Consider the following 19,321-nt stretch of genomic DNA (forward strand, 5'->3'; position numbering starts at 1 on the left):
CCCATTCTGGCACTATTTTAACTGGATCTCATGGTCTAGACCACATGCTTCAGTGAGTCTAGGTGGATAATTTAAAGGTATGCTGAAGAAGTTTGGGGAAAATATGACACAGAAGGATAGTTATAAAAAGACCCAGAAAGAAACATAAAATGGAAGAGGATGGATTTACTTTTTAAAAGAAGCACTTGGTGATTGCTATCTCTTCTATATGACTTTGATAAAGTTCTATGTTAGAAGTAAAGGACAAACTAAAAGAATCTTGTGTTCCTTATAAGCCACAGGATCTTTCTTTTCCATTTCCCTTCCTCCACCCCCCCCTCCCCCAACATTTACCACTTGCATCTGTATTTTTGGTGTTAATCTCTGAAAGGAGGAAACCATGGTAAAATCTTCAAACTCTCTGTTTAACTATTTGAAAACTGCCGCTATTTTCATGATTCTAAAAAGGGAAAAATGGTTGGACTGTCCTATTACTGATTTCCCTGATATTTGGACATTCTGCATACTGAGCCTTAGAGAAAAAGAAACACAGTCATTTTGGGGAATGTCAGCATGACTCTTTTTTACCCTGGCTTCTTTCCTAAAGTTCAGTAAAGGCCATCTTTCCAAAGCACATAAATCCACTTGCAGATAAAACAAAACAAAAAGAATTACTTTCTTTACATGAGAGTAAAATCTTTATTTATTTCTTAAACTCCTTTCCACTTCCACCTTGGGGGAAGCTTCTGGTATCTGTGTTCATTTTAAGCCTGTCTCATCTGTCCTCCTTCTTTGAATCTCTGCCTTGTTTTGTCCAACCTGGAGGATAACAACGTCTATTACTTTATATATCTTGTTTCCAGAAACAATAGCCTGTGGCACTTCCATTATTTATTCTCTCTCCTTCTGTCAGTGACATAATGGTCTGCTGCTTGCCAAAAACTCTGCTTTTCCAGGCCAGTGATTCCATTCCCTCTAGCATTTTCTAGATTTAATTTCTTGTGAAAGAAAAAAAAAATATGGCTGATAGTTCTGCCAAATGGGAACTCAGCATTGAATGAATTTGGCTGGACTTTAGCATATGCTCGTGGCCAACATTTGAATTGTTGATGAAGGTATAGTGGTGGTCATGATGGTAGTAGGTGTTGTTGGTGGTGGTGATGATGGTAGTGATGGTGGTAATGGTTGTAATGATGGTGGTGATGGTGGTGGTTGTGATGATGGCGGGTGGTGGTGGTAGTGTCTATTTGTTGGTCTGCCTTTCCTTCTAAAGAGCTCATGGTTCTTAGAATGATTTGTTCCCATTGTAGAATAATAGAGAAAAAATATAACAATAATGTAATAGTCTAACATGACAGCAAATAATTTATGATCAGTATTATACTATTTGTCTCATTCTCAAGAATGGAAATCATTAAATTACCTTTCTAGAGAATAAAATATTTAGTAATATTGTCATTTACTGCCTCTTTGGCTGCCGTCTCATATTTTTGTTGATTTTTTATATGGGAGAGCCCGCAATAAACATAAAAAATAAAATTGGAGAATGCTTTATGTTTATGTCACCTGAAAAAAATCAGTTTCTTTATCAGAATGCTTCCAAGCACTGAGCATTAATTTTGGCACTGAGGAGGGTATCACGGTCTTTGTTCTCAAGTCAATATATTTAGGTCAGATGATATGATATTCATATATCCTGTAAATATTTATTGAACACTGCCTATGTCCCAGATGCTGTCCTAAGAAGTAGAGATGCAATGCTTGCCCCCACACTAATTGAGAACCTAGAATTGCAAACACCGTTTCATCTCAAGAAGTTTGTTAGAATGAGAATACATAAGATATCTTGAAAATTAGAGGACAAAAAAAAAATCTAAGTTTCACCGGAGTGGTCAAGGAAGGTTTTATCTGAGGAGGAAACTTAAACTTAAACTTAAACTTAAAATTAAACTTTCAAAGAGAAGGAACAGAATGCATTACAGCATCCCAGCTTGAGTACAGCTGCCGTATTACAGTAACTTCAGCTACTTCAGTGTTGCTTTAGTGTATTATTTGGGTAAGAGTATAATGTGGAAGAAGACAGTATTGATGTGATGTAAGGCTCAAGAATCAGGCAGATTTCATTGCATGAAAGGTCTTAGAGGATTATCCATGTTGGGGTTTTATTCTCCCCTGATGAATTTTCAACAGCAGGTTGGCACAGTTAAGTTGATAAGTTGGAAAAACTATTGAATAGAGGGTATATTTGAGTAAGACTCAAGATAGGGAGACCCATCAGGTGGCCTTTGGGGTGAGAATTGATGAGACTCTAAACTAAAATAACAATGGTAATAAATCAAAGGTGGTGAGTAGTACACAGGGCATAAAAGAAACAGTATCCGAAGGAGTTAATTTTTTTTAAATGTGGGAAGATTTAAGGATGATTTCCAGGTTTCTGGCTTACGATACGGGACCGAACAATGCAAGACAGTGTATAATTAGTTGCTAAACTATGCAGCTTCAGAAATAAGTACTTTAAAGCTCATAGGAGTGAGCCATAATGGAAGATGACTCTTTGCAGAAGGTGTCAGGATGTTAAGCTGAGATAGCAGAAAATGGTACATACAACACTCTGTAAGAAAAGTAATTTTCAAAAAAAAAAAAAAAAAGAAAAGTAATTTTCCTAAGTGACTTAGAACTTGCTTTCTGGTTTCCAGCTTGTGTTCTGGAGGGTCACTTGACTCCCACAGCAGAAACGTCTTCATCCTGACTCTGAAAAAGTAGGGCAAATGGTCCACAGCCCTTTCCCAAATAAAATTATATGTCTAATTAGAGAGATACATAAATTCTCTCTCACAGATCCCAGTAGGGAAGGACAGAGGAGGAGGGAAGGAAGGAGAAAAAGAGCTAATTGATAATTATTTACAGAAAAGATGGGGGAGAAGTCTGAGGGTAAGATTTTACTTTTTTAGATTGGGAAAAATTAATCTGCAGTGCCCCCAATAAAACAAAATAAAACCCAACAATAAAACGATCACACTGGCATTTTCAAATATTAAAATGTCACTTTCCGCTGTTTGCAAACAAGGTCTGTAATAACAGAGGAGGGATATTTTCTCCTTTACTAGGGGTGCTATAATATTTCCATTTATTTTATCTCTTCCTAGGCTTCATTTTCATAAATTGGGGCAGTGTTTGGGAAAGAAGCATGTGAGATTAGTGCCCATAATACAAGAGCCAATGTACAGAAACAGAACAAGAAAATAGAGTAGGGCAGTGTATCACCTCTTCCAACAATACCATAGGTAAATCAGGAAGTTGCAGCCCTCTCTCTTGTTTATAGTTTCAAGATGGATATATTCGAGAAATGTCTATGTGAAGCGTACATCAGTGCCTGTGCATGCGTGCGTGCGTGTATGTGTGCAGGATGCAGTGTTGTTTTCTTCGGTTCAGAAGATATAGTATCGTGATCAAAGAGATAGGAGAATGATCTTTCCAGTGAAGTGCCATAGGACAAGACTCTGAAGAAAAGTTAGAAATTGACTAGTTAAAAAGAAGAAAGGTTGTATTACGAAAAGTAAGTAAAAAATCTTGAGGTTTAGGCTAAGAGCTAAGCATGGTTTGGGGTATACAGTGGAAGTCTCCAGTCTGAACTATAGATGGAGTATCAAGGGAGAGTGGGATACTAAGTATTGCGTGAGATAGAGTATTTTCAAGGGTAGGAGTTTAGACTTGGGAAGATCTTAGAAGGTTTTGAACAGGAGCAGTGAGTGCCATATTGCTTTGTGAATGATAAAATATTAACATTATTAATACTAATGAGATTAATAATATCTAGCACTTAGCGAGTGCTTATTAAAAGTGCCAGACGTTAAATAACTAAATGAATCCTGATCAAACCCAATGATGTATGCGATGTTATCATCATCCCTATTTTCCAGATTTGTAAACTGAGACAGTGGCCAGGGAACCTGCATAAATAACACAAGTAGCTCATGAGGAGCAGGTCTGTGAACCAGACACAGCCTGGCATCTTAGTCTGCATCAAGTTTGTTATTTCTAAGACAGAAGGCAAGGGAAAGCAAAGCTGAGAAACCTCTTAGGAGCCTACAGTCATCCATCAGGCCTAAGTTTTGAGGTACCAAGCTTTAGACAGAGGTCCATACATGAGCCTTTAGTTTTACTTTTACTCAGAGCAAGATGATTATTCAAGTCAAATTGAAGCTTATTTAAAGAGTGAAACCCTTTGCCCAATTGCAGAGATGGATCTCACCACCAACCCTGAATCTCTGGGGATCCTGAAACAATGCCCCTAATTCTCTAACAGCAGCCTCTAGCGATAGCATTTTTCCCTCAAGGACATCCTTAATTCCATTCATAGAGCTTTGTTCTAGAAATGTTGCAGTCTATTGACTATGTAAATGGTGTAGTTGCTTTTCCATGAAAATGCATAAAATTCCTATTGTACTATGTACTACTATTGGCTCTAAAGGGGGAAAAATGTAAGTAGCTCTGCATCATTGTGGGAGACAGAACATCTGTTTGCTTTGGAATCCAAGAGAAACTCTCCACATGGCTTCCCTCTAAAGCAGATTAGTAAGGAACTTGTGAATAAATTATCCCAAGGGCTTTCTTGTCCGTATGAGCAAGAGTTTAATGTCCCCTAGAATTGATTCGGTCATTTTAATGGTTACATGATAGCCTTGCTCTCTGGGATAAATTTCTAATGAGAAAGGGAAGCTGCGGTTTCCTGATTCCCTAAACCTCTCTCCCTAGGATCTTATTATGTTCCTCCTAACAATCTCTAGGATATGCTTTCCTGAAATGTTTTTTTGTTTTTCCTACTCATCTATTTACCAAATATTTATTTATTAATTCCATATACAGGGTCTTAGGAGAGGCACTAGGTTTACAGTAGGGAAAAGGTGCAGCCAATTCCTTCAAAAAAAAAAAAAAAGTTGTTAAGTGCCAAAACAGTGCTAGTTCACAGTATTAAGAAATATCAGAAGACAGACACCCCATGCAGTCTTGAGGTGTCAGGAAAGGCTTCCCGCAGGAGATTACTTTTAAGCTGAGACTTGAAAGGTCTTAACCAGCATAGGGACAGGGCTGGAGAGTGGGTGGATTGCTGATGAGAGACAGTCATTCTGGGAGAAGGAACAGTACGTACAAATGTAAGGAGGTACAAGAATTATTGGAATGTCCAGGAAACTTCAATTATTTTCATTCAAATGCCCCCCTCAAGTTATTGATTCATTTAGCAAGTGTTCCCAAACTGTATTCTATGGCATTTTTAAAAATAAGATGTTACTATGTATCCTGTGAAAAGAAATGCTCTCTGGTGAAAGAATTTAGAGAAATACTGAAATAATCCAAATTAATGGTTTCTTTACTGCAGCATTTTTAATACACCAGTGTAAAGAGTAATTCACCAAAAGAAGACTTGAGGGTACAACTTTTCAAACTTATTTGACAGTGAAATGGTTGGTTACACAGAACATCTTTTAGTGAATCATGGAACTTGCGAACAAACTTTGTAAATACTGGTTTAGCATCATGGTAAGGTGTTGGAGCCCTGATTCCAAATTTTCAACAGTGTTGAGGTAAAATCTGCAGGTGTCAGAACATGTGCATTTCAGCCATATGCATCAAAAGAGATTGCTCAGAATTATGTTTGAAGACCACCTCTGGTATCTGCAATGTCCTGAATCGTGATAGCAAAGAAACCAATGAAGTTCATTTTGTCCTGAGACAGGACATATTGTAATGTGAGCATTTTCTTTAGTTCTCTGGAGAAGACCAACGTAAGGTAGGTTTGCTGAGCTGTGTGTAACTCAATGGCTGTGCAACCCACTTTGGATGAAGATGGTTATATCAATATTTTCCTTATTCATTTGATAAAGACCAGCCTTCACACTGAGGTCATTTTTTACCGATGGGTGAGGCCAGTAAAATCTAATCGCTTCTCCATAGCACAAAGGGTTGGATCAGGGATCTGGAGGATAGATGACACCTCGTATTTCTTCTCTTTGATATAAATGGATGGATCCTCAATAACTATATCAAGTGGCTCATCCCTCCCCCATTCTAGAAATAGATGAAGATACAGTCAACTGATTTATGACTCATGTAGGCAGTGATAGAAGTGGAGAGGAGCCCTGAACCAACCCCATGACTATTTTTTTCAAGTCGAATCCATGTCTGTGGAAACACCAAAGCACTTTCTTACTTGGGCGGTTTAAAAAATATCTAAATATGAGATAGCCTACCTTTTTCATTTCTCTGGTTGCTCCATTTATTTTCCTTCAACGACTGGGTTATTTATATTGATACTTCTCTACACTGTCATTTACTCTCCAAAAAATCTAAACAGTGTGCATATGGACTCAATCCTATTCTCAACAGATTCTAAGCTACAACTCTCATTCCAATATAAGAGCAAAGAAAAGCAGTATATATACTGATCCCCCAAGGTCCCGATGACAGGTTAGTTCAATGCATGGTAAACTACTCAACTGTCTGCCAGACACAGACCTCCTTCCTTTCCAACTCTTTGATTCATTCATTGTGGGTTGGACCAATTAGGATGAACTATTTTTGCCTTTCCATTATGTACCTGGTCATAATTTTGATAATGCATATCTTTTTAAAATTTTGGTCTGAATGTTCAAAGATACTCAGCTAAGAAAATATCAATAATGCTTTCCTCAACCCCTGGGGCAGGTCCGTTTTTGATCAGATTTGAACCTGATCCTGTATAGCATTTTTTCTGGGCTTCCCTTATCTGCAGGGCCCCTTTCTCACCCTTTGTAAGGTGAGTAGAGATTTTATGTTGTTCAAAATCACTCTGATTATATATGAAATATACCTGTTCTATATTGGATTCAATTTGTTTATTAGGACATTCATTCATTAACTTAAATTCTGCCTGTAATCCTATGCAAAATATCTGAAGCAAAGCCAAACAAACAGACAAAACCAGAACAAACCAAACAAAAATGGTTTTCTCTTCTACTTGACAAAATGTACCTCCAGTGTCTTACATGCAGTTTCTAACTGCTTTCAGGTATTCTTTCTTGTTTCTCTTTCTTTTCCTTCACCTCCTTTCTCCTATTCTCCCTTCCTTGAAGTCCAGGCTCACAGCCTCTTTCCTGCCTGGCTCCAGAGCAGCATCGGGGGACTGTATTAGTACAGCCACAGGGGCACTTCAGTGTGGCTGTGGCACTTCAGTGTGGCACTTCAGTGGCTCAGTTGGTTGAGTCCAACTCTTGATTTCAGCTCAGGTCCTGGTCTCAGGATCATGAGATGGAGCCCCCCATCAGGCTACATGGTGGGTGTGAAGCCTGCTTGGGATTCTCGTTCCCTCTCCCTCTGTTCCTCCCCACCCCCCATGCTTGTGCACTCTAATCTCTCTCTAAATTAAAAAAAAAGTCCACAGCCTACTTAACAAGACTTCTTTCTTTTGCATTAGACAACCCAAAGGTCCCCTCTCTTGCTTCAGACACATCCTCAGACACATCTCCAACTACATCTACCACTTGACCAATTAAAGGTCAGAAGATGGGTCTGGAGGAAATGTCTCTTAAAGCTGTTTCCAGTGTCCCTGCTAGTCATTTGATTAACTTAACACCATTTATTGCATACCCAGTGTTTCCCTAGCATGGTCATAGTGGCTGAAGACAGAAACTCTAAAAGGTTCTCCAGTGAGTATATTTGCCACTGCACTTCACAGTGACACAGCTGTGCCAATGGACTGAGGTAGGGCCAAGGAATAAACTGTATTCATTCATAGGCATGAATACATTAATCAGGGATACTGATGACTATTTCCAGAAGATTGGCCTCCTAAATTTACATTCCTCCTTTGTTAGCCATAATCAAATTGCCCTCTTTGAGGCCACATAAGTGCTCTCTTAAGCATATTTAGGCTTCATTTAAGTCTTTCTCTCTTCCAGGGATTGTGTCTCAAAAGCTGCAACATTTTTATTACATTTTTTACAAGCAAATAGGGAAAAAATGGGGGGCACAGGTTAATATTGTATTAGTGTTTTTTCCCCTTCTAGAACGAGGAGAAATATTGTCTATAAACCATACTTTTAAAAAAAGATTTTACTTATTTGAGAAAGAGAGAGTGCACATGTACACATGTGAGCAATGGGGGAGGAAGAGGTGGAGGGAGAAGGAGAAAGATTCTCCAGCAGACTCCCCCCTGACTGCAGAGCCCAAGTAGGGGCTCATTCTCACGACCATGAGCTTATGACCTAAGTTGAAACCAAGAGTTGGATGCTTAACCCACTGAGCCACCCAGGTGCCCCTTGTAAGTCATACTTAAAAATATGCATATATCTCATCATATACATACATCTCATCACCCTGAAAATGCAAAAGGAAAATCAAAACACGATGTATTATCTTCTGGGAATGGTTCGTTTATAGGTAGATAGATCCAGAAAAACTGAGATGTAGTCAATCAGGTTGGTTTACCATTAAAAAGGAAAGAGGAGAAAGGTGAGGTCAAGGGAGTTGAAGGAAGGGAAAGCAAAGAAGTAGATTGTATGAGAGAATATAATGTGGTCATCTGTAGAAAATGGAATTTTAGTGAATAATCAGCAATTTGTGTACCAATAGCTACCACTTTGGAGTGTTCACTATCTGCTGGCCTCTGGCATCTATACTCTACATGCATTACCTCACTTAATACTTAGGACAATTTTATCATTTCTTCATCTTGTAAAGGAGATAACAGCCTGGAAAGTTTAAATAACTTATCCAAGGTTACTCAGGTCTGAGTTGAGTCCAGTGGTACCGTCCACCTCAGCCCACACTCTTTCCTGCTTCTCTTACAGTTGCAACAGAGTAGGCAAACATAGTTTAGTGGGCAATTAATTCAACTCTGTCCTGAAGCCATTGCTTCCCTGAGCAGAGGAGCAAAAAAGACAAGTAATCAATTATGCATATATATACATTTATGTATCTAACATTGAATATTATAATAGAATATCTTATATATATGACTAAACTATAGGTCAGCATCATATTTGTCTTCAAAATGATTAAATATTGGCATTTTCATGTGGGTCGGCCAAGTAAATGTCTACATATACATGTATCATTTATAGAGAGAGACATAAATGTATGTATTCATAATAAGAATTAACATTTATTCAGTGCATCTCAGGTTTTAGGAAATATTCAAAACATTTGACATTTATCATTTCATATTGTAGTGATAGCCTTCCTATCATACCTAATGAGTTTTTTTCCCATTATACAAAAGAGAAAATTCAGCTATGCAGATGCTGTGTAACTGTGGAAGTCACATAGTTAGAATATGATAGAGCCAGGATCTTGTCCTCATTAGTCTGACTTAAGGCCTCATTCTCTTGACCACAGTGCTATATTGACTCCACATTTTACCAATTTATTTCTATACATGTTAGGGGAAAATCCATGCTGGAGTAAATTAATTATTAGGAATTCAATAATATTTACTTTTATGGTTTTTACTTTCTGCATCTTGCCTTCATCTATCTCCTCCCATGTAATAGATCTTCTTTATTTTTATTTAATATTTAAAGATATGAAGGTTAGTTACTTCATTTATTCAAGGTCACAAAATGATTAATGACTGAAGTAGAATTCAGACTTAGGTCATGAGGATCTAAGGGCTCTTTCTCTGTGTGACACATGGTAAATGCAAACCTATGCAAAGCCAGATGCTTAATTGAGAAGCAGTTTACTTAATGAGAATAGAATCTGTCATGTCCTGCAGGCTCAGTGCTAAAGATACACATCAGTGATATGCACCGTGGTCTCATTAGCCTCTTGTAAGGAGTTCAAGTCCCTCTGCTTGAGTTCACACTAATGATAGAAATGTGTATGTTCTCTGATGACCCCTTCTCTTCATCCCTCATTTCAACCACACATTTTAAAGCCTGGTGTCCCTTTTCTGGCCCTACCATTTCCGCCCTGGATCTGTTCTTTGCCATGGATCATTGTCGTGATCCAGGTACTGAGGTACTGGTCTCCCTGCTATGGATCTTGTCTTTTCAAATCCAGCCCTTGCAGGATGACCTCATAGATCTACTTAAAATATACATTATCCATTGGGCTACCTTATTTCGACCCTCTTGTCATCAGATCACACCCACTATAGCATAAAGTCTGCATTTCCTCAGCAGGGCACGTGAGTGCTCCACAGGTTAACTTTTTCCTAACTCTCAGCTACCTCCTTTGACCTCTCCCAGACTCAATCTTGCACTCCCAGCACCACTGAACTTAGATGCACTGCAATTTCTTCCTCTCTAATTTTGCTCAGACTGCTCCCTTCCACATTATCGTGATCATATTTAGTCTTTACAGCAAATTGTTGAGATGGGTACTATAATTATTCCATTTCAGAACATTGCCAGGCTTGGGTTAGCTCTCTGTAGCTACCATCTAGAGGTCTGGAGGAGTGCACTTCTTCAAAGACATTTATACAGGTTTACAGTCTTCTCCCGGTTTTCTTTTTCTCTGATGGAAATTCTTCCTTTACCATGTCTACCTGATGGAGTTATATGCATAACCAATTTTCAGTGATGCCATGTGAGGGGAACATAGAAAATACACTATAATATGAAGGCAAACTACAGTTTTACTAAAGTAAGTCATTTTATAGATACAACTTTAAGTTACTATGAAGTTACAATAATGCTTTGAAGAGATATATATGTCAGTTCAAACTGACCATCAGATACTATTATGATTTCAAAAATAGCAATTTATCTAGATCATCATGTCATTTTATTAACTCCAGCCTAAAGAGACCAATCGCAGACCAGAGACAAGCTATCTGTTAAGATATATCTGCTATTCCAAGTGAAGTTGATTCAGCTTATCAGTAAGAGGGTCCACACATTACTTTAAGTATCTTGCTTAATATGTCAGAATGTTCCAAATTTGGACATTCTTCTTGCAGTTGGAAAACAAACCTCTATTCTGATTAGTTCATAGGCTCTTGATCCGTTGACCACTTAAGAGTCAAACTTTATTTCAGTCCTGAAGAAGGAGAGATTGTGGGGGCAGAGGAGACCAGAGAAACACATACCAGAGACGAGTATATTGACAATGAAAAGATAGGTAGAGAGAATGAAGAAGAGGGTAAGATTGACCCTGAAAATATCATTTAATACAGTTGTAGTGTGGCTAACAAAAGTTGTGGATCACAGATATATATGACAAAGGTATATGTTTACATTCTAATTTATGTATAATAATAATAATAATAATACATGTGAAACCACATATATAAAGCATGAAAAAGTTTCAGTGAACCACTTACCTTACATGCAATGCTTATAGTTGACAACTGGTAAGAGGAGTGAAAGGAACAACACAAATTAATTTATCTGTACGTGTAAGCGTACAGGCACAGACCAGTGCAAGTGGATTCAGCATTCGCAGATCAACTGCAACCTGCCAATCAAGATTTTGAACTTAACATCTAACAAATAACTTGAAATGTTTTCACCATATGATAGGTTGAAGTGTAATAGACACACGCTCGATTTCTCTCAGTATTGCCTTAATTCAGGCACACATTTGTAGTTATCAAATTATTTTTAATAAGCTCTACTATTAAATTGACTACAATGTTGATATTTTTCATGAGGCTTTAGTTTCATTTTCTATCCTGATTTGATTATTCACAATGAATAAATTAAAATGTCACTTTATTTGGGGTTGTGTTGATATAGTCATTGTATCAGTCAGGGTTCTCCAGAGAAATATAACCAGAAGGTTGTGTGGATATATGTGTATACAGTTGATATATATTATGTGTGTATTGCATATTTGTGAATTTACATACTTGCTAAAGTTTGTTTTAAAGAGTTTGTTTATTTATTTGAGATAGAATGAGAGAGGGAGAAAGAGGGAGCAGGATCTGGGGGGAGAGGGGCAGAGGGAGAGGAAGATGCAGACTCCCCACTGAGCAGAGAGTCCAATGTGGGGCTGGATCCCAGGACCCTGGGATTATGACCTGAGCTGAAGGCAGATGCTTTACCAACGGAGCCACCCAGCCACCCCCATATAGCTAAAAAATAATCCTAATCCCCAAATCAACACTTGTGATATTTTCATGGTCATTTCCAGACATGCACAGAAGAGTGAAAATTTGAGTCATGTGACATACATGCTCTTAGCTGAGGTCAAAGGTGATGCTCTGTCTTCTTGTGTCCTTTTTTGTGATCCATTTAGTGCCACATATTTCACACTTTTGTGCTTTCTGTAAGCAATTTTTCTGCTTAAAATGATCTTCAAGCATAGTGTTGAACTTCTCTCTAATATTTATAAGCACAGAAAGCTGTCATGTGCCATATAGAGAAAATATGTGTGTTAAGCAGGTGTCATTCAGATGTGGATATAGTGCTATCAGCTGTGAGTTCAATGTTAACAAATCAACAGTGTATATTAAATATAGTATCTTTAAACAGAGACAGCTACATACATAAAACAAAGCTATGTATTGATTAATTGACAAAAATGTTGTGACCAGAGGCTTGCAGGAACCTAACCCTGTATTTCCTCTAGGAGCAGTGTCAGTATTCACTAATTCAGTGTTCAGGTGGGCTTTATAGAATATAACTACTGCAAATAATAAGGATATACTGTATATCCTCATCTATCAATCTATTTATTTATTTAAATTAATTTGAAAGAATTGGCCCATGCAATTGTGGAAACCAGCAAGTGTAAAATCTGTGGAGCAGCTTAACAGGCTGAAAACTCAGACAGGAGTTGCTGCAGTGTTTTTTAAGTTTTTATTTCAATTCCAGTATAGTTACCATACAGTGTTATGTTAGTTTCAGGTGTATGATATTGTGACTCAGCAATTTGTTATGTCACCCAGTGCTCATCAGGACAAGTGCACTCCTTTGTCCCCATCACCTATTTAACCCATCCTCCCACCCACCTCCTCTCTGGTAACCATCAGGTTGTTCTCCATAGTTAAGAGCCTGTTTCTTGGTTTCTCTCCCTCTCTCTTTTTTTCCCCTTTGCTCATTTGTTTTGTTTCTTAAATATGAGTAAAATCACATGGTATTTGTCTTCTCTGACTTATTTCACTTAGCATAATACTTTCCAGCTCTATTCATGTTGTTGCAAATGGCATTCTTTTTATAGCTGAATAATATTCCACTATGTGTGTGTGTGTGTGTGTGTGTGTGTGTGTGTGATCACATCTTCTTTATCCATTTACCTATTGATGGACACTTGAGCTGCTTCCATATCTCAGCTATTGTAGATAATGCTGCTACAAACCTAGGGGTGTGTGTGTCCTTTTGGATTAGTGTTTTTGTATTCTCCAGGTAAATACCCAGGAGTGCAATTGCTGGATTGTAGGCTAATTCTATTTTTAGCTTTTTCAGGAACCTCTATACACTTTTCCATAGATGGCTGCACCAATTTGCATTCCCACTAACACTGCATGAAGCTTCCTTTTCCTCTACATTCTTACCAACACTTGTTTTTTGTCTTTTTTATTTTAGCCATTCTGACAGACATCAGGTGGTATCTCATTGTAGTTCTGATATGCTTTTCCCTGATAAGTAATGACAAGCATCTTTTCATGCACCTGTTGGCCATCTAGATGTTTTCCTTTCAGAAATGTCTGTTCATGTCTTCTGCCCATTTTTGAATTGGCTTATTTGGTTTTTGGGTGCTGAGTTCTTTATGTATTTTTGATAGTACTAATCCTTTATCAGATATGTCATTTGCAAATATCTTCATCAATTCAGTAGGTTGCCTAGTTTTGTTGATTCTTTCCTCTGCTGTGCAGAAAGAGGCTTTTAATTTTGATGTTGTCCTATTGGTTTATTTCTGCTTTTGTTTCCCTTGCCTTGGGAGACATATCTAGAAAAATCTTGCTATGGCCCATGTCACAGAAGTTACTGCCTGTGTTCTTCTCTAGGATTTTGGGGGTTTCTTGTCTCATATTTAGGAAGTTGCTGAAGTTCTGAGGCAAAATTTCTTCTCAGAAGGTTTCTTCCAGAAACCTCAATTATGCTCTAAAGGCTTCAGCTGGTAAGATGAGGCCTGCCTGCATCATTGAGAGCAGTTCTCCTTTACTTAAATTCAACAATGTTGATTCTACAATGTTAGTTCTAGATGTTAGCGACATCTAGAAACTACCTTCACAGAAACATCTGGATTCATGTCTGATTAAATAACTGGGTACTATGGCCTAGCCAAGTTGACATACAAAATTAATCATCACAGTTTTGATAGATATTGATGAACTTATAGTGAGCTCAGGTCCATTTATAGAGGCAAGTTGTAACTATATTTTCACACATGCACACAGACACACACAGAGGAAAACAACACATTCCTGCTCTGACAGGTGAGATGTTGGCATGATCAGAAGCAAAAGCTTTGCCATCAGACCACCTTGGCTTCAAGTCTGAGCACCATCTCTGCCTGGCACTGAAAACTTACCTTCTTCTATCCAAAAGGGAGGATAACAGTAGTACCACCCTTGCCATTGGGGCCTGTTCTTTTTAGATATCCAAAGAGTGTTAGCTATTGCCAGTCCCAGCTCCCTGTGAAATGTGGAGAGGGCAGTAACACTGGACAGGTACAAACTCCCTTGAAGATGAGGCCATAGCCCCTTGGCAGGCACATGGAAAAGTGCCAGAGCTGGTCATCAATGGGAAAGCAGCCAAGTGGCTTTCTGCTTGTCACCAAAATAAGCCCAGGCCAAGAAGAGCACAAGAATGAGGTAGGTGCAAGATTTGGACCTTCTTTGATCAATAAAGAAAAGCTTTCACGAATGTTACATGGAATTCTTATTCCAAAATTCTATGATGGGAAATAAATAAGCAGAGGGAACAAGAATGATGGAAGAAAACAGACTCTAAATGCTATCCATGCCCGATTTTCTTCGCCCAGAAGAAGAAAGCACTCACAAAATCAGTCCACAGAGAAATCACAGCCGCCAGTGAACAGTGAAAAAATCAGTCAATGAGCTCATAGATTTGATGCTAAAAAACGAGTGTGTGGATGTTTCCACCGCTTTGTTTAAAAAGGTTACTTGCATCTGTGATCATTGCAATGCCATGTAATTGCAGAAGACTCAATGATGAAAGGTGAAATCAGGACCTTGCTATTCCAAATGCTCTCTCTGCCTCTCTGAGTGTACCTGCTGCCAGGCTCCAACCCCTTCCCTGACCTCCCATCACAAAGTGACAGACCTTGGGGAGAATGAGGGGACATTCTAAAACAAAAATAAACCTGTCATTTTTATAGTCAAAAGTGTCAGAGCTCAAACATCAATGGTGATTCAGAAGAGTCAGTAATGTATTTTGTGTCTGTGTTTACTGACACTTAGTGCTTACTCCATATGAAAGTTATTTGCAAGGTATCCTTGCATTGCCATCTAATCAATATTATTTCTTTGGCTTCAGAAATACCATGTCAGCCTTCCTAGACCACACTACATATGCCACATCAGTTCCTTATTTAAGACAGAGGTATTTATTTGGTTATACAAAAGTCACTTTCCACAGTGCCTTCTGCTCCTTTCCAAAAAGAGACACAGTCTTATTGTCTTTACACAGATAACTGTCATAATTATTAGTTTTTCAAGTTATATGAGATTACAGCAAATGTATTAAGTATTTTACATAAGATTTTTTTTTTATTTATGAGTATCTTAAATTTTTGGATGAAAACCGACTTACGAGTGGGACTAGATCTTATGCAGTCTCTGCTAATTGTAAAGTGAGATAGTTGGTTTAATCAGGAGGAGGGACTATGCAGATTATTTGCTATATTCTTTTTTTTCTGAAAACCTTCAATTCTATACAGAATAAATTTGGAGGCAAGAGAATAGTCAACTTATAATAACCCTTATTCATAGGTGAGAAGGCTATGGAATAATATGAACTTCAATGAATATATAAGCATAATTTTAATTAATATATACATTATTTGTACATAGAAAGTGGCCAGATATAAAATAATAGTTTTCACATTTAAATATATTCTATATATATTGCACAGAGGTGACCAGATACAAAGACTATAATTCATATGCAGTATGAATTATATACATTTTTATACATCACAGTTAGAAATATAGTGACAAAAATTCTATTCATTGTGCAACTAAAAACAAATAAGGTCAATCTTAGCAAGATATATACAACATACAAACACAAACAGGTCTATAAAAATTTCATATTAGATACATGTGAAAAGAACTACACAACATCATAGAAGGACAAAAGGCAAAACTAGAATGAATAAAGAAAATTCTTCCTGCCTGGGAAGATTTAATACTAGACAGTTGTTAATTTTTCCCAAATTAATTTATAACAGTCCAATAAAAATACCATAAGGAGGAGGAGTTCACAAAATATTCTAAGATTAATGTAAAAATAGCATGAAAATACAATAAAGTTAATTCAAAACAGTATAGTAATAAATGGGATTTATAATTAGAGCTTCTAATTACATTACACAATTAAAGTAGAAAAAATAATGTTGCTGGTACAAGGACAATCTAGATGAAACGATGGAATAGACTGGAAAGCCCAGAAACAGATGTAGGTTTTTGGAAATATTTATTAGATGATTAGTTAGCTTTTCAAATTTCTGAAGAAAGTATAAGTTGTTCAATACACGTTTCTGGAGTGATTTTCAAACTATTTGGGGAAAAATCAGTATTATATCTCTTCATACCATGCTTTAAAATATAACCTAATAAATTATAACTTCAAGTATAAATTATGTGAACTAGTTTAAGGGTATTATCTTAAACATTAACTTATTTGGAGTGGAGAAATTCCGAATGTTTGAATATGATACCATAAAGTTAAATATTAATAGGTACAGCATATGTTCAAAAATTTCCCTGGAAATAGGACAAATAATAAATGCCAGTGGTCAATGAAATGAAAAATATAAAACTTCACAATTCTGTAAAATGATAGCTAAAACTTCAAACAGAATATTTTGCTTAACTGATTCACATTTTTAATGATAATTCTCATTTTTGTTAACAGCTATAGGAAAATGGTATAGTGATCCATTCATTGCTGGTGGGATTTTACTGTCAAAAATAGAAGTGTATATAATTTTGGACAATGATCCAACATTTAGGAAGCTACCTTAAGAAAGCAATTAGAGGGGACACCTGGGTGACTCAGCAGTTGAACGTCTGCCTTCTGATCAGGACGTGATCCTGGACACCTGGGATCAAGTCTCACATTGGGCTCCCTGCGTGGAGCGTGCGTCTCCCTCTGCCTGTGTCTCTGCCTCTCTCTGTGTCTCTTGTGAAGAAATAAATAAAATATTTTTAAGAAAAGAAAGCAATTAGAGATCTATAAAAGAAAAAAAAAGATGCACAAGGAAGTTTTCTGTACCATTCTATGTGAGAGTGAAAAGTGAAAAATTGGAAATGGCTTATGTCACAAATAGAGGATTGCTTAATTAAATTATAGTATGGCTACAGAATTAAACATAATTTACCCATAAAATGATGCATTAGAAGACGGTGTAATGTCCTGGAAAAATGTCCATGTTTATCTTTATTTGAAAATGTTCTAAGCTGGGGATCCCTGGGTGGCTCAGCGGTTGAGAGTCTGCCTTTGGCTCAGGGCGTGATCCCAGGGTTCCTGCATGGAGCCTGTTTCTCCCTCTGCCTGTATCTCTATCTCTCTCTCTCTCTCTCTCTCTCTCTCTCTCTCTCCCCCTGTGTCTCTCATGAATAAATAAATAAAATCTTTTTTAAAAAATGAAAACGTTCTAAGCCTTTCAAAGCCAGAGGTCAGAAAAGAAGGGCACCAGGCAAAATCTGTTTACACAGATGGATTTTGCTTTCTTGTAAGTATTTTCCAATGTTGGCCCAAGATTTAAAAACTGAAAGAACACACACAGAAGATCCAGATTTCTGGTGTGTGTTTTCAATTCTGAGTATCTGATGGCCCTGTCAGTAGCTGCCAGCTACTCCAGCTCCCAGCCTCTCTGAGCCTCCCAGCCACACACCTTGCACCTGTTCATGGACAAAAGAGCCTGCTTCTCTCTCTGTTTCAGTTCCTTGCCTGGCCCCAGCGAGACACTGGAGTCACGTAAAACTTTTAACATATGTATGTAGGAAGATAGACAACAAAATTTCAATAGCCTTAAAAGCCACGTTTTTCTCCAAGCATACTCTAAAGTGTCTGACCAGGGGAAACAAGTGAACAGGGTTCCCCCTTGCATCCCCTGAAGTTAGCCAGAAGAAAAATAGCTGTTGAATGGTCAAGTAAATAGCTCCTTGGGGTCACATATGAATGACTGAAAATTCGTTTTCTCTTGGCTTTCTTTTCTCCTGTTCCGACCATGAAAATCAGAAGGACAATTCACAACAAATTTTATTTTTAACATCCAAGGGCGGAGGGAACTGTGTAAGCAGGGTGAAAATATATTGTAAATAAATCTCCTGTATTTTTGAAATGAAAAAGAGAAACACACCATCCTTAGTCGAGACTTTACACAGAAATCTCTGGCACTGAATTCTGCTCTGTAACACAGAACATAATACAAGAGGCAATTTATTCTTGTTTGATTTAGTAATTTTGTTTAGACTTCAGGCTTCCAATGAAAATTGTCAAAATACCCTTCCTTACCCTTTGCAAATTGTTGCATGTCTCCAACCCACCCGCACCAGGAGCCTCATTTCACTTCCCTGCCTCCTTGCAGGGATACTTAGGCAGCGATTATAGCGATGCTATAAAGCCAGCATGCAAGTCACCGGACGACTATTTCTAGCCCGTCCACTAAGTAAGTGCAGAATAAAATCACTGGCACAGAGGTGTCAGCTAATTGAGGAATCAGACAGCCGGAGAGACCAAACTGGGCAAGAAAACGCCCTTATCCCAAGGACAAACCTTTGCTCTGACATTGGAGAGAGCACACAAATGAACTTGCCAAGTAAATTGCTTTCCTGCTCTAATATATGATCTCTTGCTCCAGTGCTAAAGCCACTTTTTAATGAGTTGGTAGGTAAATACGGAGCTAGATTGAGAGAATTAGTTCATGCTTGTACGTTTTCAATATTGAGAGTGAAATGAAAATACAGATAGCAATTTGAATCTAATTTTCAAGCTTGCATGGATGAAGGGTCACAGAGGGAAGCTGAGACGTACCAGGATATAGGGGGTGGGGGACATGAGGATGGTAACAAAGAAAACTAGCTGACACAAAGCACAAGCCTCTTCAGTTAGTACAGCAGAGCCCCAATAGTATAAATTCAAGAGAGAGAAAGAGAGCGAGCGAGCGAGCGAGCACTTTTCTCTGTAGGCATAGGCAGTTCAGTAGTTAGGAAAATATAGATCTA

The 19,321-nt window shown here is 37.8% G+C and overlaps 1 protein-coding gene across 2 annotated transcripts in view; it reads left to right on the top strand.

The window, feature by feature from the left end:
* CHRM2 (cholinergic receptor muscarinic 2) overlaps positions 1-19,321 on the top strand; it is a 146,362-nt gene that overhangs the window by 105,127 nt on the left and 21,914 nt on the right. The gene's annotated exons all lie outside the window — the stretch shown is intronic.

Source organism: Canis aureus, chromosome 15 (assembly GCF_053574225.1).
Source record: "Canis aureus isolate CA01 chromosome 15, VMU_Caureus_v.1.0, whole genome shotgun sequence".
NCBI lineage: Eukaryota > Metazoa > Chordata > Mammalia > Carnivora > Canidae > Canis > Canis aureus.